We start from the raw sequence: 21,870 nt of genomic DNA, 5'->3' as shown, positions 1-21,870 counted from the left end.
GTAACTCCCCCTATCGGGGGAGGTCTATATGGCCTGCATGATTACCCTTACAAAGTATAACAACCAAACATGCGGTCTGGGACCCATGGTGGTACTGGTATAACTAGGTTTTCTTAAGTAGTACTATTCTTAGCAGTTTAATCCCTGTGATTGGTCTGTCCTCCTACTTCAAATTTGTCAAAAACACAAGTGGCTGTCTCAAAACAGTCCAGACACAAGATAGATAGATAGATAGGATAGATAGATATACATAGATTGATAGTTAGATAGAATCGATAGAAGATAAATAGATAGATTTGTTAGATATATAATTACCCTGACAAAGTATAATAATTAAACATGCGGTCTGGGACCCATGGTAACTAGGTTGTGTTAAGTAGTACTATTCTTAGCACTTTCATCCCTGTAACTCCTCCTATCGGGGGAGGTCTATATGGCCTGCATGATTACCATGACAAAGTATAACAACAAGACACGCGGTCAGGGACCCATGGTAACTAGGTTGTGTTAAGTAGTACTTTTCTTAGCAGTTTAATCCCTCTTACTCCCCCTTTCGGTGGAGGTCTATATGGCCTGCATGATTACCCTGACAAAGTATAACAACAAGACATGCGGTCTGGGAACCAGTGTTAACTAGGTTGTGTTAAGTTGTACTATTCTTAGCACTTTCATCCCTGTTACTCCCCCTATCAAGGGAGGTGTATATGGCCTGCATGATTACCCTGACAAAGTATAATAACAAAACATGCGGTCTGGGACCCATGGTGGTACTGGTATAACTAGGTTTTCTTAAGTATTACTATTCTTAGCAGTTTAATCCCTGTGATTGGTCTGTCCTCCTACTTCAAATTTGTCAAAAACACAAGTGGCTGTCTCAAAACAGTCCGGACACAAGATAGATAGATAGGATAGATAGATATACATAGATTGATAGTTAGATAGAATTGATAGCAGATTAATAGATAGATTTGTTAGATATATAATTACCCTGACAAAGTATAATAACAAAACATGCCGTCTGGGACCCATGGTAACTCGGTTGTGTTAAGTAGTACTATTCTTAGCACTTTAATCCCTGTTACTCCCCCTATCGGGGGAGGTCTATATGGCCTGCATGATTACCCTTACAAAATATAATAATAAAACATATGCCCTGGGACCCATGGTAAGGTTGTGTTAAGTAGTACTGTTCTTAGCATTTTAATACCTGTTACTCACCCTATCGGGGGAGGTCTATATGGCCTGCATGATTACCCTTACAAAATATAATAATAAAACATGCGGTCTGGGACCCATGGTAACTAGATTGTGTTAAGTAGTACTGTTCTTATTAGTTTAATACCTGTTACCCCTAATGGTGGGAGGTCTATATGGCCTGCATGATTGGTCGCACCAAATAAAACAACAAGACATGCGTTCTTGGACTGGGACCCATGGCTAGCTTGGTTGTGTAAAGTAGTACTATTCTTAGCACTTTCATCCCTGTTGCTGCCACCTCTCGGGGGAGGTCTATATGGCCTGCATGATTAGCCGCACCAAACAAATCAACAAGACATGCAGTCTTGGACTGTGACCCATGGCCAAATCGGTTGTGTAAAGTAGTACTATTCTTAACACTTTCATCCCTGTTACTTCCAAACCTCTCGGGGGAGGTCTACATGGCCATCATGATTAGCCTAACAAAGTACAACAATAAAACCTGGGCTCTTGAAACCATGGTAAGTAGGTTTATTTCGGTAGTACTGTTCTTATTAGTTTAATACCTGTTACAACCCCTAATGGTGGGAGGTCTATATGGCCTGCATGATTAGTCGCACCAAATAAAACAACAAGACATGCGTTCTTGGACTGGGACCCATGGCTAACTTGGTTGTGTAAAGTAGTACTATTCTTAGCACTCTCATCCCTGTTACTGCCACCTCTCGGGGGAGGTCTACATGGCCATCATGATTAGCCTAACAAAGTACAACAACAAAACAAGCGGTCTGGGACCCATGGTAAATAGGTTGTGTTAAGTAGTACTGTTCTTATTAGTTTAATACCTGTTACAACCCCTAATGGTGGGAGGTCTATATGGCCTGCATGATTAGCCGCACCAAACAAAACAACAAGACATGCGATCTTGGACTGGGACCCATGGCTAACTCGGTTATGTAAAGTAGTACTATTCTTAGCACTTTCATCCCTGTTACTTCCAGACCTCTCGGGGGAGGTCTACATGGCCATCATGATTACCCTCACCAAAATATAACAACGCGCGGTCAGGGAACCATGGTAAGGTTACTTCCTTTTGCACAATCAAGAATACCAGTTGCAGACAGAGGTTCTGACCCTGCATTATGGCTGCACCTCTCCCTAAAAGAGGCATCCGTTACAGAGTCTGTGAGCATGTAAGCAAAGAGCTGGCCTGCCTAAAAGGAGCAGCAAGGCAGTACAGGTCATTCTCCTTCAGCCGTTTTATACGATGGCCCACGACCATCAACAGCCACAACAGCACGAAACACCACATATGCCATCCTTTTGCACAATAGAGTACAGGTATGGCATTGATTTGTGGAACCTGGAGATAATTTAGAGGAACTGGGAATATTGAACAAAAAAAATGATTGGGCACCCAGTACACTTCGTTCTCCTTCAGCCTTTTTATAAGAGGGTCCAGGACCCTCAACAGAAACAACAGCAGGAAAGAGGACATATGCCATCCTTTTGAACAATAGAGTACAGGTACGGCATTGATTTTAGAAACCCGGAGATAATTTTTAGGAACCGGAAAATTGAACAAAAAACATGCTTGGACACCCAGTACACTTCGTTCTCCTTCAGCCTTTTTATAAGAGGGTCCAGGACCCTCAACAGAAACAACAGCAGTAAACACCACATATGCCGTCCTTTAGAACAATAGAGTACAGGTATGGCATTGATTTTAGGAACACAGAGATCATTTTTAGGAACCGGGAAATTGAACAAAAAAAATGATTGGACACCCAGTACACTTCGTTCTCCTTCAGCCTTTTTATAAGAGGGTCCAGGACCCTCAACAGAAACAACAGCAGGAAACACCACATATGCCATCCTTTAGAACAATAGAGTACAGGTATGGCATTGATTTTAGAAACCCGGAGATAATTTTTAGGAACCGGAAAATTGAACCAAAAAAATGATTGGACACCCAGTACACGTCATTCTCCTTCAGCCTTTTTATAAGAGGGTCCAGGACCCTCAACAGAAACAACAGCAGGAAAGAGGACATATGCCATCCTTTTGATTAATAGAGTACAGGTACGGCATTGATTTTAGAAACCCGGAGATAATTTGTAGGAACCGGGAGATGGAAAAAGATGCTTGGACAGTACACCCAGTACAGGTCGTTCTTCTTCAGCCTTTTTATAAGAGGGTCCAGGACCCTCAACAGAAACAACAGCAGGAAAGATGACATATGCCATCCTTTTGAACAATAGAGTAAAGGTATGGCATTGATTTCAGAAACCCGGAGATAATTTTTAGGAACCGGGAAATTGAACAAATTTTTTTTTATTAGACACCCAGTACACTTCGTTCTCCTTCAGCCTTTTTATAAGAGGGTCCAGTACCCTCAACAGAAACAACAGCAGGAAGAGGACATATGCCATCTTTTGAACAATAGAGTACAGGTACGGCATTGATTTTAGAAACCCGGAGATAATTTTTAGGAACCGGGAAATTTAACAAAAAAAATGATTGGACACCCAGTACACTTCGTTCTCCTTCAGCCTTTTTATAAGAGGGTCCAGGACCCTCAACAGAAACAACAGCAGGAAACACCACATATGCCATCCTTTAGAACAATAGAGTACAGGTATGGCATTGATTTTAGAAACCAGGAGATAATTTTTAGAAACCGGGAAATTGAACAAAAAAAATGATTGGACACACAGTACATGTCGTTCTCCTTCAGCCTTTTTATAAGAGGGTCCAGGACCCTCAACAGAAACAACAGCAGGAAACACCACATATGCCATCCTTTAGAACAATAGAGTACAGGTATGGCATTGATTTTAGAAACCCGGAGATAATTTTTAGGAACCGGAAAATTGAACCAAAGAAATGATTGGACACCCAGTACACGTCATTCTCCTTCAGCCTTTTTATAAGAGGGTCCAGGACCCTCAACAGAAACAACAGCAGGAAAGAGGACATATGCCATCCTTTTGATTAATAGAGTACAGGTAAGGCATTGATTTTAGAAACCCGGAGATAATTTGTAGGAACCGGGAGATGGAAAAAGATGCTTGGACAGTACACCCAGTACAGGTCGTTCTTCTTCAGCCTTTTTATAAGAGGGTCCAGGACCCTCAACAGAAACAACAGCAGGAAAGATGACATATGCCATCCTTTTGAACAATAGAGTAAAGGTATGGCATTGATTTTAGAAACCCAGAGATAATTTTTAGGAACCGGGAAATTGAACAAATTTTTTTTTATTAGACACCCAGTACACTTCGTTCTCCTTCAGCCTTTTTATAAGAGGGTCCAGTACCCTCAACAGAAACAACAGCAGGAAGAGGACATATGCCATCTTTTGAACAATAGAGTACAGGTACGGCATTGATTTTAGAAACCCGGAGATAATTTTTAGGGACCGGGAAATTTAACAAAAAAAATGATTGGACACCCAGTACACTTCGTTCTCCTTCAGCCTTTTTATAAGAGGGTCCAGGACCCTCAACAGAAACAACAGCAGGAAACACCACATATGCCATCCTTTAGAACAATAGAGTACAGGTATGGCATTGATTTTAGAAACCCGGAGATAATTTTTAGAAACCGGGAAATTGAACAAAAAAAATGATTGGACACACAGTACATGTCGTTCTCCTTCAGCCTTTTTATAAGAGGGTCCAGGACCCTCAACAGAAACAACAGCAGGAAAGAGGACATATGCCATCCTTTTGAACAATAGAGTACAGGTACGGCATTGCTTTTAGAAACCCAGAGATAATTTTTAGGAACCGGGAAATTGAACAAAAAAAAAATTATTGGGCACCCAGTACACTTCGTTCTCCTTCAGCCTTTTTATAAGAGTGTCCAGGACCCTCAACAGAAACAACAGCAGGAAAGAGGACATATGCCATCCTTTTGAACAATAGAGTACAGGTACGGCATTGATTTTAGAAACCCGGAGATAATTTTTAGGAACCGGAAAATTGAACAAAAAACATGCTTGGACACCCAGTACACTTCGTTCTCCTTCAGCCTTTTTATAAGAGGGTCCAGGACCCTCAACAGAAACAACAGCAGTAAACACCACATATGCCGTCCTTTAGAACAATAGAGTACAGGTATGGCATTGATTTTAGAAACCGAGAGATAATTTTTAGGAACCGGGAAATTGAACAAAAAAAATGATTGGACACCCAGTACACGTCGTTCTCCTTCAGCCTTTTTATAAGAGGGTCCAGGACCCTCAACAGAAACAACAGCAGGAAAGAGGACATATGCCATCCTTTTGAACAATAGAGTACAGGTACGGCATTGATTTTAGAAACCCGGAGATAATTTTTAGGAACCGGGAAATTGAGCAAAAAAAAATGATTGGACACCCAGTACACTTCGTTCTCCTTCAGCCTTTTTATAAGAGGGTCCAGGACCCTCAACAGAAACAACAGCAGTAAACACCACATATGCCATCCTTTAGAACAATAGAGTACAGGTATGGCATTGATTTTAGAAACCCGGAGATAATTTTTAGGAACCGGGAAATTGAACAAAAAAAATGATTGGACACCCAGTACACGTCGTTCTCCTTCAGCCTTTTTATAAGAGGGTCCAGGACCCTCAACAGAAACAACAGCAGGAAAGAGGACATATGCCATCCTTTTGAACAATAGAGTACAGGTACGGCATTGATTTTAGAAACCCGGCGATAATTTTTAGGAACCGGGAAATTGAACAAAAAAAATGATTGGACACCCAGTACACTTCGTTCTCCTTCAGCCTTTTTATAAGAGGGTCCAGGACCCTCAACAGAAACAACAGCAGTAAACACCACATATGCCATCCTTTAGAACAATAGAGTACAGGTATGGCATTGATTTTAGAAACCCGAAGATAATTTTTAGGAACCGGGAAATTGAACAAAAAAAATGATTGGACACCCAGTACACTTCGTTCTCCTTCAGCCTTTTTATAAGAGTGTCCAGGACCCTCAACAGAAACAACAGCAGGAAAGAGGACATATGCCATCCTTTTGAACAATAGAGTACAGGTACGGCATTGATTTTAGAAACCCGGAGATAATTTTTAGGAACTGGAAAATTGAACAAAAAACATGCTTGGACACCCAGTACACTTCGTTCTCCTTCAGCCTTTTTATAAGAGGGTCCAGGACCCTCAACAGAAACAACAGCAGTAAACACCACATATGCCATCCTTTAGAACAATAGAGTACAGGTATGGCATTGATTTTAGAAACCCGGAGATAATTTTTAGGAACCGGGAAATTGAACAAAAAAAATGATTGGACACCCAGTACACGTCGTTCTCCTTCAGCCTTTTTATAAGAGGGTCCAGGACCCTCAACAGAAACAACAGCAGGAAAGAGGACATATGCCATCCTTTTGAACAATAGAGTACAGGTACGGCATTGATTTTAGAAACCCGGAGATAATTTTTAGGAACCGGGAAATTGAACAAAAAAAAATGATTGGACACCCAGTACACTTCGTTCTCCTTCAGCCTTTTTATAAGAGGGTCCAGGACCCTCAACAGAAACAACAGCAGTAAACACTACATATGCCATCCTTTAGAACAATAGAGTACAGGTATGGCATTGATTTTAGAAACCCGAAGATAATTTTTAGGAACCGGGAAATTGAACAAAAAAAATGATTGGACACCCAGTACACGTCGTTCTCCTTCAGCCTTTTTATAAGAGGGTCCAGGACCCTCAACAGAAACAACAGCAGGAAAGAGCACAAATGCCATCCTTTAGAACAATAGAGTACAGGTATGGCATTGTTTTTAGAAACCCGGAGATAATTTTTAGGAACCGGGAAATTGAACAAAAAACCATGCTTGGACACCCAGTACAGTACAGGTCGTTCTCCTTCAGCCTTTTTATAAGAGGGTCCAGGACCCTCAACAGAAACAACAGCAGTAAACACCACATATGCCATCCTTTAGAACAATAGAGTACAGGTATGGCATTGATTTTAGAAACCCGAAGATAATTTTTAGGAACCGGGAAATTGAACAAAAAAAATGATTGGACACCCAGTACACGTCGTTCTCCTTCAGCCTTTTTATAAGAGGTTCCAGGACCCTCAACAGAAACAACAGCAGGAAACATCACATATGCCATCCTTTTGCACAATAGAGTACAGGTATGGCATCCATTTTAGAAACCCGGAGATAATTTTTAGGAACCAGGAGATGGAAAAAGATGTAACCAGTACACTTTGTTCTCCTTCAGCCTTTTTAGATGAGGGTTCCAGACCCTCAACAGAAACAACAGCAGGAAAAACCACATCTGCCATCCTTTTGCACAATAGATTACAGATATGGCATTGATTTGAGGAACCCGGAGATAATTTAGAGGAACCTGGAATATTGATCAAAAAGCCTGCTTGGACACCCAGTACTGGTCGTTCTCCTTCAGCCTTTTTATACGATGGGCCACAACCCTCAACAGGCACAACAGCATGAAACACCACATATGCCACCCTTTTGCACAATCAAGTACAGGTATGGCATTGATTTGAGGAACCCGTAGATAATTTAGAGGAACCAGGAATATTGAACAAAAAACGTGCTTGGACACCCAGTACAGTTCATTCTCCATCAGCCTTTTTATACGATGGGCCACAACCCTCAACAGGCACAACAGCATGAAACACCACATATGCCATCCTTTTGCACAATCGAGTACAGGTATGGCATTGATTTGAGGAACCCAGAGATAATTTAGAGGAACCTGGAATATTGAACAAAAAACGTGCTTGGACACCCAGTACAGGTCGTTCTCCTTCAGCCTTTTTATACGATGGGCCACGACCCTCAACAGGCACAACAGCAGTAAACACCACATATGCCATCCTTTAGCACAATCGAGTACAGGTATGGCATTGATTTGAGGAACCCGGAGATAATTTAGAGGAACCGGGAATATTGAACAAAAAACGTGCATGGACACCCAGTACAGGTCATTCTCCTTCAGTCTTTTTATACGATGGACAACGACCCTCAACAGGCACAACAGCATGAAACACTATATATGCCATCCTTTTGCACAATCGAGTACAGGTATGGCATTGATTTGAGGAACCCGGAGATAATTTAGAGGAACCGGGAATATTGATCAAAAAACATGCTTCGACACCCATTACAGGTCGTTCTCCTTCAGCCTTTTTATACGATGGGCCACGACCCTCAACAGGCACAACAGCATGAAACACCACATTTGCCACCCTTTTGCACAATCGAGTACAGGTATGGCATTGATTTGAGGAACCCAGAGATAATTTAGAGGAACCGGGAATATTGAACAAAAAACGTGCTTGGACACCCAGTACAGGTCGTTCTCCTCCAGCCTTTTTATACGATGGGCCACAACCCTCAACAGGCACAACAGCATGAAACACCACATATGCCATCCTTTTGCACAATAGAGTACAGGTATGGCATAGATGGAACCCGGAGATAATTTAGAGGAACCAAGAGATGGAAAAAGATGCTTGGTCGGTACTCCTACTTCAAATTTGGGGCACTGCACGTGCAATCTACTGTGCCACCAGATATGAGTGGTGTGTTAAGTAGTACTATTCTTAACAGTTTAATCACTGTTATGTGCGTTTTTTTTGCTTTGAGTTTTGTAGCCACAGTGCAGCAGCAGAGGCCAGAAAAATTAGGCATGTACAAATGCCTGAAAAATTCAGTATTGTTGCAGCCACTGCTGTAGCAGCGGCCAGAAAAATTGATGTTTGTCAAACAGTTAGAAAGTGCCCTAAAACCTTGTGGCTTGAACACTAGTTGTTGGAGGATAAGTCACGCAAGTCATCCTGCATTATAAGAAAAAAAAAGCCAGCGTGTGTACCATTTGTAGCCCAAGGCAGCTCATCTCATCATCAGGCCTTTTTTACTCAAATGTATCGCCCAATGTCAGTCCCTTCGGGATCCATCCCTCATTCATTTTAATAAAGGTGAGATAGTCAAGACTTTTTTGACCTAGGCGACTTCTCTTCTCAGTGACAAAACCTCCTTTCGGACAGGGCATTTGAAGCGGGGCAGGCCAGAAGTTCAATTGCAAATTGGGATAGCTCAGGCCACAGGTCAAGCCTGCACACCCAGTAGTCAAGGGGTCCATAGCTCCTCAGAGCGTTGAGATCCGCAGTTAATGCTAGGTAGTCTTCTACCTGTCGGTTGAGTCTTTCTCTGAGGCTGGATCCCGAAAGGCTCTGGCGATGCATAGGAGATAAAAAGGTCCACATGTCCTCCATCAACAAGACGTCAGGAAAGCGTCCTTTCCTTGCCGCCGTGGTCGTGGGAGGAGGAGGAGGAGGAGGATTACTTTAATCTCTTCCCCTGTTACATTCCCGTTGTGCTGTGACATCACCCTTATATGCTGTGTTAAGCATAGTTTTTAATTTATTTTTAAAATGCTCCATCCTTTCCGACTTGCAGGAATTTGGTAACATTTCAGGCACTTTATGCTTATACCGAGGGTCTAGTAGCGTGGACACCCAGTACAGGTCGTTCGTTCTCCTTCAGCTTTTTTATACGAGGGTCCCTCAACGGGCACGACAGCATGAAAGACCCCATTTGCACAAGGTTGGATGCCGAGCTAATCATGTCCCATTCCTCGTCCTCACTGATGTCACTGAGGGTATCTTCTTCCCCCCAGCCACGTACAACACCACGGGTACCAGAGAGGTGACAACAACGAGCACCCTGGGATGCCTGTTGTACTTGGTCTTCCTCCTCCTCCTCCTCCTCCTCAAAGCCACATTCCTCCTCTGACTCCTCTTCCTCACAATCTTCTTCCTGCATTACCACAGGTCCAGCAAGCGATGCTGATAAGGCTGTTTCTGGTGGTGATGGACACCAAAACTCTTCCTCTTCCTCTTCACGCTCATCTACGGCCTGATCCAGCACTCTTCGCAGGGCACGCTCCAGGAAGAAAACAAATGGTATGATGTCGCTGATGGTGCCCTCGGTGCATCTGACAAGGTTTGTCACCTCCTCAAAAGGATGCATGAGCCTACAGGCATTGCGCATGAGCGTCCAGTAATTTGGCAAAAAAAAAACCAGCTCCCCAGAGGCTGTCCTAGCACCTCGGTCATACAAATACTCGTTAACAGCTTTTTCTTGTTGGAGCAGGCGGTCGAACATTAGGAGTGTTGAATTCCACCGTGTCGGGCTGTCGCAAATCAAGCACCTCACTGGCAGGTTGTTTCAACGCTGGATATCGGAAAAGTGCGCCATGGCCGTGTAGGAACGCCTGAAATGGCCACACACCTTCCTGGCCTGCTTCAGGACATCCTGTAAGCCTGGGTACTTATGCACAAAGCGTTGTACAATCAGATTACACACATGTGCCATGCACGGCACATGTGTCAACTTGCCCAATTTCAATGCCACCACCAAATTACTTCCATTGTCAGAAACAACTTGCCAATCTCCAGTTGGTGCGGAGTTAGCCACTGATCCACCTGTGCGTTCAGGGCGGTCAGGAGTGCTGGTGCGGTGTGACTCTCCGCTTTCAGGCAAGTCAACCCCAAGACGGCGTGACACTGCCGTATCCGGGATGTTGAATAGTACCTGGGGAGCTGGGGGGGGGGGTGCCATTGATGTGGAGCAAGACGCAGAAGCAGAAGAGGACTCAGCCGAGGAAGAGGTTATGGAAGAGGATGGAGTAGGAGGAGTAGAGGAGGTAGCAGCAGGCCTGCCTGCAAGTCGTGGCGGTGTAACCAACTCTTCTGCAGAGCCACGCATTCGATGCTTGTCAGACGTCAGCAGGTTTACCCAATGCGCAGTGTAGGTGATATACCTGCCCTTACCATGCTTTGCAGACCAGCTATCCGTGGTCATATGGACCCTTGCCCCAATGCTGTGTGCCAGACATGTCATTACTTCCTTTCGCACAATAGAGTACAGGTTTGGGATTGCCTTTTGTGAAAAGAAATTTCTGCCAGGTACCTTCCACTGTGATGTCCCAATAGATACAATTTTTTTGAAAGCATCAGACTCCACCAGCTTGTATGGTAAAAGCTGGCGGGCTAAGAGTTCAGACAAGCCAGCTGTCAGACGCCGGGCAAGGGGGTGACTATGAGAAATTGGCTTCTTACGCTCAAACATGTTCTTGACAGACACCTGACTGTGGGCAGATGACCAGGAACTGCTACGTAAGAGAGACTCAGTGGAGGATGGTTGAGAGGGGGCAAGGAGGACAGCAGTGGTTGACGTGGCTGAAGATGCTGGAGCAGGAGGAGGAGGGCAGCTTTGAGTTTGTGTGCTGCTTCCATGTGTTCTTCCCATCGGCGTTTGTGATATGAGACCATGTGCCTTCGCAAAGCAGTTGTACCTAGGTGGGTGTTGGACTTTCCATGACTCAGTTTCTTTTGGCACAGGTTGCAAATGGCATCACTGTTGTCAGAGGCAGACACACAAAAAAATACCACACTGCTGAGCTCTGCGATGACGGCATTCTGGTGGTGGCAACAGCATGCGTTGATGGTCATCGGCATGCTGTCTGGCTGACCCCGCGTGCCGATGCATGCTGTCTGACTGTGCCACTAGCTCCTTGCGATGACCTCCCCCTGCTTCCAACTCGTCTCCTCCTCCTCCTCTCTGTCTCCCCATCTGAACTTTCCCCCTCTTCTTCTTCTCTTCTAGCAGGCACCCACGTGACATCCACCGACACATCATCATCAACCGCTTCACTTGTATCTGACACATCAAGAAAGGAAGCAGCAGTGGGTACAACATCATCATCATCATCATCACACCGTACCTCCATGTCTGTAATGCTGTCTGACTGAGACATATCACTGTTATCTACATCCTCTGTCAATGATGGTTGCGCATCACTCATTTCTTCCAACTGGTGTGTCAATAACTCCTGTGACAGATCAAGTGAAGCTGGACGTAGATGGTGCATCAAGGTTAGGAGGACTAGGAGCAGAAGCTGTAGAAGATTGGGTGTCCTGTGTTAGTCATTCATCTAGGTCCTCCTCAGAACTTTTTGCGTCCCCCCTGGCACCTGGCTTCTGAACAATGTGCATATTTGTAGGGTCTAAAGGAATCACAGCACCACGACCACGACGGCACCTGCGGGTGGCCTGCCTCTGCCTGTCATTTTTTTTTAAATGTACACTTACAATACTATTAAACAAATTATGAGTGGTGGCACTGGGCAAGTGGGCACAGTATACACTTTGAGCCTGACAACAACAAAAAAGACTGATGTTTCAAAGTAAAAAATGTTTATTTTTTAAATATTAAAAGTACTGTGACAACAAATATGATTCATGGCTTTAGTTGGCAAGTGGGCCTGGCTGGCACACACGCTGGGAGGAAGGCAACTGCAATTAGATTACACTAGCTGAGTGATGTTTCACAGTCCCAAACTTTTTTTTTCTAAAAATTGACAATACTGTTAGAACAAATATGATTGGTGGCACTACAGGGAGTGCAGAATTATTAGGCAAATGAGTATTTTGACCACATCATCCTCTTTATGCATGTTGTCTTACTCCAAGCTGTATAGGCTCGAAAGCCTACTACCAATTAAGCATATTAGGTGATGTGCATCTCTGTAATGAGAAGGGGTGTGGTCTAATGACATCAACACCCTATATCAGGTGTGCATAATTATTAGGCAACTTCCTTTCCTTTGGCAAAATGGGCCAAAAGAAGGACTTGACAGGCTCAGAAAAGTCAAAAATAGTGAGATATCTTGCAGAGGGATGCAGCACTCTTAAAATTGCAAAGCTTCTGAAGCGTGATCATCGAACAATCAAGCGTTTCATTCAAAATAGTCAACAGGGTCGCAAGAAGCGTGTGGAAAAACCAAGGCGCAAAATAACTGCCCATGAACTGAGAAAAGTCAAGCGTGCAGCTGCCAAGATGCCACTTGCCACCAGTTTGGCCATATTTCAGAGCTGCAACATCACTGGAGTGCCCAAAAGCACAAGGTATGCAATACTCAGAGACATGGCCAAGGTAAGAAAGGCTGAAAGACGACCACCACTGAACAAGACACACAAGCTGAAATGTCAAGACTGGGCCAAGAAATATCTCAAGACTGATTTTTCTAAGGTTTTATGGACTGATGAAATGAGAGTGAGTCTTGATGGGCCAGATGGATGGGCCCGTGGCTGGATTGGTAAAGGGCAGAGAGCTCCAGTCCGACTCAGACGCCAGCAAGGTGGAGGTGGAGTACTGGTTTGGGCTGGTATCATCAAAGATGAGCTTGTGGGGCCTTTTCGGGTTGAGGATGGAGTCAAGCTCAACTCCCAGTCCTACTGCCAGTTTCTGGAAGACACCTTCTTCAAGCAGTGGTACAGGAAGAAGTCTGCATCCTTCAAGAATAATATGATTTTCATGCAGGACAATGCTCCATCACACGCGTCCAAGTACTCCACAGCGTGGCTGGCAAGAAAGGGTATAAAAGAAGAAAATCTAATGACATGGCCTCCTTGTTCACCTGATCTGAACCCCATTGAGAACCTGTGGTCCATCATCAAATGTGAGATTTACAAGGAGGGAAAACAGTACACCTCTCTGAACAGTGTCTGGGAGGCTGTGGTTGCTGCTGCACGCAATGTTGTTGGTGAACAGATCAAAACACTGACAGAATCCATGGATGGCAGGCTTTTGAGTGTCCTTGCAAAGAAAGGTGGCTATATTGGTCACTGATTTGTTTTTGTTTTGTTTTTGAATGTCAGAAATGTATATTTGTGAATGTTGAGATGTTATATTGGTTTCACTGGTAAAAATAAATAATTGAAATGGGTATATATTTGTTTTTTGTTAAGTTGCCTAATAATTATGCACAGTAATAGTCACCTGCACACACAGATATCCCCCTAAAATTGCTAAAACTAAAAACAAACTAAAAACTACTTCCAAAAATATTCAGCTTTGATATTAATGAGTTATTTGGGTTCATTGAGAACATGGTTGTTGTTCAATAATAAAATTAATCCTCAAAAATACAACTTGCCTAATAATTCTGCACTCCCTGTAGTTGGAAACGGCAAGTGGGCCTGGCACACACTTTGGCAGGCAGGCAACTGCAATTCAATGGCACTAGCAGACTCATGATTTACAGTCAAAAAAGTTATGATTTAAAATATTTTCAATACTGTTACAACAAATATGATTGGTGGCACTAGTTGGCTAGTGGGCCTGGCACACACGCTGGCAGGCAGGAAACTGCAATTCAATGGCACTAGCAGACTGATGATTCACAGTCTAAGAATTTTTTATTTTAAATATTTACAATATTGTTAGAACTAATATGAATGGTGTAACTAGTTGGCAAGTGGGCCTGGCACACACGCTGGCAGGCAGGCAACTGCAATTCAATGGCACTAGGAGACTGATGATTCACAGTCTAAGAATTTGTATTTTAAATATTTACAATACTGTTAGAACTAATATGATTGGTGTAACTAGTTGGCAAGTGGGCCTGGCACACACGTTGGCAGGCAGGCAACTGCAATTCAATGGCACTAGGAGACTGATGATTCACAGTCAAAAAAGTTATGATTTAAAATATTTTCAATACTGTTACAACAAATATGATTGGTGGCACTATTTGGCTAGTGGGCCTGGCACACATGCTGGCAGGCAGGAAACTGCAATTCAATGGCACTAGCAGACTGATGATTCACAGTCTAAGAATTTTTTATTTTAAATATTTACACTACTGTTATAACAAATATGATTTGTGGCACTAGTTGGCAGGCAGGCAACTGCAATTCAATGGCACTAGGAGACTGATGATTCACAGTCAAAAAAGTTATGATTTAAAATATTTTCAATACTGTTACAACAAATATGATTGGTGGCACTATTTGGCTAGTGGGCCTGGCACACATGCTGGCAGGCAGGAAACTGCAATTCAATGGCACTAGCAGACTGATGATTCACAGTCTAAGAATTTGTATTTTAAATATTTACAATACTGTTATAACAAATATGATTTGTGGCACTAGTTGGAAAGTGGGCCTGGCACACACGCTGGCAGACAGGCAACTGCAATTAAATAACAATAGCAGACTGATGTAACAGTTTATTTTTAAAAAAGTTGCAAAAATGTTACAACAGATAGGAGTAATGGCACTCAGGATAGAACTAGGAACAGTATGTGCTGGCAGCCTGACACACAGGCTGGCACTAGTGGTGGCAGGCTGGCCTGTAAACTAAAATTAAATAACACTAGAAGACTGATGTAAAAGTTTTTTTTAAATTTTTTTTTAAATAATGTTACACCAGATAGGAGTGGTGGACTGGCACTCAGGATAGAACTAGGCACAGTATATGCTGGCAGCCTGACACACAGGCTGACACCAATGGCAGCCAGGCTGGCCTGGCAACTAAAATGATGTATAGAATTTTTTTAAAAAAAATTTACACTAATGTTGTTACACCAGATATAAGTGGTGGAAAAAAGAGCTATTAATCACACTATATGATGTGGGCCAGAAACACACAGGCCTGATGGAAAATGAAATTAGATTAAACTAGCAAAATGATTTAAAAACATTTTTTTGAAATTTAAAATAATGTTAAGCAGATATGAGTCGTGGCTGCTAGGGCAGCAATTAACCACAGTATGCTGAGTAAGCCAGAATCACACACGCCTGATAGAAAATGAAATTAGATTACACTAGCAAAATGATTTAAACGTTTTTTTTTAAATATTTAAAATAATGTTAAGCAGATATGAGTCGTGGCTGCTAGGTAGGGCAGCAATTAACCACAGTATGCTCTGTAAGTCAGAAACACACAGGCCTGATAGAAAATGAAATTAGATTACACTAGCAAAATGATTTAAAAGTTGTTTTTTTTACTTTAAAATAATGTTAAGCAGATATGAGTGGTGGCTGGCTGCTGCTAGGACAGCAATTAACCACAGTATGCTGAGTAAGCCAGAAACACACAGGTCTGATAGAAATTAGATTACACTAGCAAAATGATTTAAACGTTTTTTTTTTTTTTAATTTTTAAATAATGTTAAGCAGATATGAGTTGTGGCTGCTAGGTAGGGCAGCAATAAACCACAGTATGCTTGCTGTGTAAGTCAGAAACACACAGGCCTGATAGAAAATGAAATTAGATTACACTAGCAAAATGATTTAAAAGTTTTTTTTTACTTTAAAATAATGTTAAGCAGATATGAGTGATGGCTGGCTGCTGATAGGACAGCAATTAACCACAGTATGCTGAGTAAGCCAGAAACACACAGGCCTGATAGAAAATGAAATTAGATTACACTAGCAAAATGATTTAAACGTTTTTTTTTGAAAATTTTTAAATAATGTTAAGCAGATATGAGTCGTGGCTGCTAGGTAGGGAAGCAATTAACCACAGTATGCTTGCTGTGTAAGTCAGAAACACACAGGCCTGATAGAAAATGAAATTAGATTACACTAGCAAAATGATAAAAGTTTTTATTTTAAATTTAAAATAATGTTAAGCTGATATGAGTGGTGGCTGGCTGCTAGGTAGGGCAGCAATTAACCACAGTATTCTCTGTAAGTCAGAAACACACAGGCCTGATAGAAAATAAAATTAGATTACACTAGCAAAATGACTTAAAGGTTTTTTTTTTTTTTTATTTAAAAAAAATATTAAGCAGATATGAGTCGTGGCTGCTAGCTAGGGCAGCAATTAACCACAGTATGCTCTGTAAGTCAGAAACACACAGGCCTGATAGAAAATGAAATTAGATTACACTAGCAAAATTATTTAAAAGTTGTTTTTTTTAAATATAAAATAATGTTAAGCAGATATGAGTGGTGGCTGGCACAGAGCAATGAACCACAGTATATGCTGTGTGCGCCTGAGAGACACAGGCCTGATAGAAAATGAAATTAGATTACACTAGCAAAATAATTTCAAAGTTTTGTTGGTTAAATTAAACTAATGTTAAGCAGATATCAGTGGTGGCAATAATCACAGTATATTCTGTGAGCCTCACACACAGGCTGAAAGCCAGGCAAATGCAAATAAAAATACAAAAAAAAAAATGACTGAAGTTATAGCCCTAAAAAGAGCTGTTTGGGGTGCTGTCCTTGCAGCAGAGATGAGATGAGTCCTTCATGACTGTAGTGGACACTAAATACACTAGCCTAGCCATCTATTTCCCTATTATGTCAGCAGCAGCAACACTAAAAGCTCCTCTCACTAAGAAAGCAAGATCGTAATGAGTCTAAAATGGCTGCTGCCAAGGAGCTGGGAGGGTCTGTGAGGGAGTGTCTGCTGCTGATTGGCTCAAATGTGTCAGAAGGCTGTGACATACAGGGTCAAAGTTTCCTCAATGATGACACATAGGGGGTGGATCGCCCGCAGCGGCGAACGCAAACAAGCTATGTTCGCCGGGAACTGTTCTCCGGCGAACAGTTTGTGACATCACTATGGAAGAATCTGGGTGTGCCAGGTGCAAGGAGAACGCTACCTAATGAAATGCATAGAGCCTACTGTAAAGTTTGGTGGAGGAGGGATAATAGTCTGGGGATGTTTTTCAGGGTTTGGGCTAGGTCCCAGTGAAGGGTCATCTTAATGCAAAAGGGGGGGGGGGCTTCATATAAAATCCCCATGGTTTTAGAATGGGATGTTTAACAAGCTCTTAAAGGTGTGATGTCAGGTATCCACATACATTTAGCTATATAGCGGCAGTATATATGTGTGTGTGTATTTTCATATCCATTTTTTGTTGTATATCTATATGTATTTATTTAGCATACAGTTTTATCAGCAAGAATTCAAAGAGGCTACGCATAATAGTTCCGCTTGATAATCCATCATGACAAGTTTGGAGACGTAACCTTTCCACTATAATAAGGTTTAGAAATATATCATAATTATTTGACAAAGAGGCACAGAATGATGAACTTTAAGAACCTACCACTCTAAATCACTCTGGCAGGTAAGTAATGGGACTCTTCAGTTGACTTTGCTGGTATTTAGTGTATAAAATATATTTAACACACACAGATTTCCACTCTGGGTCATTCCCCTTTCAGAAAAACAAGAACATGGTCACAGGATGAGCAGACTAGAAAAAAAGCTTTAGAGAGAACTAAGCTAATATTTAGTTATCCCAATAAATAATGGATAATTTAAGTAACTGGTGCAAAAAATGTTTTTTTTTATTTATGTGATTTATAACTACAACTGTTTTTAAATCTGAAGCTCCTGTCAAATGTTTTGAATCAGTACAGAGGTTGAGATTAAAGGGACATACTTTTTAATGTACTTGTATTATCAAATGTACTTTGTTTTCTTAGGACCATTATTTAAAGTTTCTGGGTTTGTGAGATTTTTTAAGTTAATCTCGTTAGTACTATGTAGCCCATTAATTAATTAATTATCTAAAGGCAGTTTTACATTAATAACAATGTATCTAGCAGAGGGGTGTTCCCTACTTTAAAGGTCCATTATAAACTACCCTAATTTATACATCATTAAATTATGTTTTAATTTTCATTGCATTCCCTAATTTTCTTTTCTTTAAACGAGTATTTGTAATACCCTAAATTGTGCATCAAAGTAGCTAAAATAGTCCCACAACGATCAGTTCCAAAACTCCCCTAGAAATGGGCGTTACTTTTCCGTGTCCTATCAGCCATGTCTTGCTGATCAGACACGGGAGTTCTCAAAGTGAACAAAGACTGACACGCTTGAAGAGGAACTGGTTGCCTATAGCAACGTTTACACCAGCTCTTCTAGCGTGTCAGTTTAGGCAATCTCTTTTAGCCAGTGTTCTTTCAAGAACTGCAGTTCATCGAAAACTGCAATCTGACGTCCCATCCGGTAAGTCTTCTATTTTAATATCTGTTTTGCCTCTGTCTCAAGGGCACACCGCCAATCCTCTGGCATACACCCCAAGTAAAACCCCCTTGAAGCCCCCAGGCAGAGGCAAAATAGATAATAGATTACAGTGGCCATCTGATTGGTTGTGAATCCTGTCTGTAACTGGACACGGACAGATGTATGGAATCACCAGAAGTGACATCAGATTGCAGTTTTCGATAAATTGCAGTTCTCGACAGAACACCAGATCCCTTTGCCTCTAAGCACCATCCTGAATACAGAGTCTTATCAGCTCTCATAACTCTACAATGGTTGCTATAGCAACCATAGCCGATATGCTTGCTGCAGCTTGCGCGCCTTAGGAGGGGGCAGAGGAGCTGTATGAGCAATGTACTGCGCAAATTCTGACCTACATCTCGGTCGCCCGACCCAGTAAGTCATTGGATCTGCAATCTGCAAAATTTATGGGCAGTGGAAGCAATTAAGATTTGTAAAATAAATATCTTTAAAACAATAAATAAGATTTATACATGTATATTGATGAATATTAATGACCGTAATGAACTTTTTAAAAATGCTGTGTTTGAAAATTACTATAATGTGAAGCATGGGTGTCTGCAGAATTTTTTCATGGGGGAGGGATAAAGTGAAATATGCCCGACAATAAACATAAACACACACATACATATACAAACACACATACACACACACACATATACACACATACATACACAAACACACATACATAAACACATACACACTCCCGCACATATACACACATACATACACAAACACTGTAAGGGATACTGAAGCTCTGAAATTGTGTGAGACAATGTTTCAGTTTCCTAATTTAGGGTTGAATATGCAGTAGTAGCTTTAATCACATTAATATGTGATTTGTTACACCAAAATCAATATTCACACTAAGAGGAAGTGTAAACAGGAAGATTCAGTGTGATTTATAAAGAGCCCAGTACTAACTATGGACTTAGTGAGTGACCAGATAAGTCAAGGTTAAATATATACAAATAAATGTGCAGTAGTATAGGATTGTTTTTAGTTAGTATATTTCCAGGAGCACAACAGTTCTGAATAAACATCTAAATCATAAGAGAGAATCTGCACTTGATATTGATCACAGAACTTATGAATACCTTATTGCTCAGAGACAGGTCCGTTCTGTGTTTAACGGGTTTGAGCGCCAGTGAAGAGCTGCGTCGGCAGAGAGTTCCGATGCTTCGGCTAAGGCAGACTGTGGCGTGGCGTCTGACGTCAGCGGAGCTGACTCGTAGTAACTGCGGTAAGAAGGTTTTTAGGATTAAACAGTTCTTTAGAGTGTCACATGAAATATATATACCTTGGAATGAATCCTTCTCTTAGGTTAGGAGCTGAGGAGGGTGTTACAAGCAGGTAGAAGAATCTGTCAGTAGATATGAGTTGTTGCGGTCAGAGCCGAGTAAGCAGCAGTGCTGGAATATAAGATAGCTCACACAATAGTTAAACAGAGGTTGCAAACGAAAGACAAAGTTCATATGAGAGAAATCCGATAAGGAATATCAGCAGCTTAGGAGAGAATGTTCCCATGAGGGTAGCACAAAAAATATTAAGCAATGTGCTTAGTGAAAGGTGTGGTTTTAAGACAGGTGTGGAAGTGTGATTGGAGGTAATGCTTAAAGGTAAACACACCTACACATAAGTTCTGACATGACCCCCTCCTCAAACAAGCTGACCCTCAGCTTGAGGTCTGGGACGTTCAGGAAACCGACGGTGAAACTGTGAAACTAAACGAGGAGCGTTAATGTTACCAGATGGTTCCCAACTGTGATCTTCCAAAGAGAAATCCTTCCATCTGACAAGATATTCTAGGGAGCCCTTGTAGTATCTAGAATCCAGAATTGTTCGAACTTCATATTCTTTTGCATCTTGTTCGAGCAACGAAGGTGGAAATGAAGGAGGTAAAGTTCTGGAACCCAAGTATGGTTTTATCAGGGAGACGTGGAATGTTGGATGGATCCTGAAAGTGGCAGGCAGATCTAGGGTAACTGCATTTTCATTTATTACCTTAGAAATCGTGAATGGTCCACAGAATTTTTGAGCCAATTTTTTACTGGGGACTTGTAGTTTGAGGTTTCTGGTGGATAACCATGCTTGATCTCCCACATAATAAGAAGGTGGTTTTCTTCTCCGTAAATCGAAAAATCATTTCTGGTTAGCTTGAGCTTTGATGATATTCTCTTTGATAAGTCTAAAGTTGTCAAGTAGCTGGTTGTTAAGTTCATCAACTAAAGGTGATGTTGAGGGCGATGAGGATACACTAGTTAGGGTTGGATGGTATCCATAGTTTGCAAAAAATGGAGATAAGTTAATTGGGGAGTTGGTTAAGTTGTTATAAGCAAATTCTGCCATCGGTAAGAATTGCAGCCAGTTGTTTTGTTGATAAGAGCAAAAACATCTTATGTATTCATCCAACCATTGATTTACTCTCTCAACCTGTCCGTTGGCCTGTGGATGGAAAGCTGTGGTGTAATGATGGTTAATATTTAGGGATTGACAAAGATTCTTCCAAAATCGAGATGTAAACTGAGTCCCCCTGTCTGATATAATAACAGAGGGCAACCCATGGAGTTTGACAATATGCTGGAGGAAGAGTGTAGCTGTTTCAGAAGAGGTTGGTAGTTTAAAAAATGGTAGAAAGTGAGCCATTTTTGTGAATGTATCAATGACAACTAAAATTGTGTTTTGGTTACTTGATAGTGGAAGCTCAACTATGAAGTCTAAGCTAATCTGTTGCCAAGGTCTATCTGAGACTGGTAATGGCATTAATAGTCCGTAAGGATGCTTCCTTTCTGT

The sequence above is a fragment of the Bombina bombina genome, chromosome 1 (genome assembly GCF_027579735.1).
Source record: "Bombina bombina isolate aBomBom1 chromosome 1, aBomBom1.pri, whole genome shotgun sequence".
Taxonomy (NCBI): domain Eukaryota; kingdom Metazoa; phylum Chordata; class Amphibia; order Anura; family Bombinatoridae; genus Bombina; species Bombina bombina.
Note: the sequence above shows the minus strand (reverse complement) of the source record.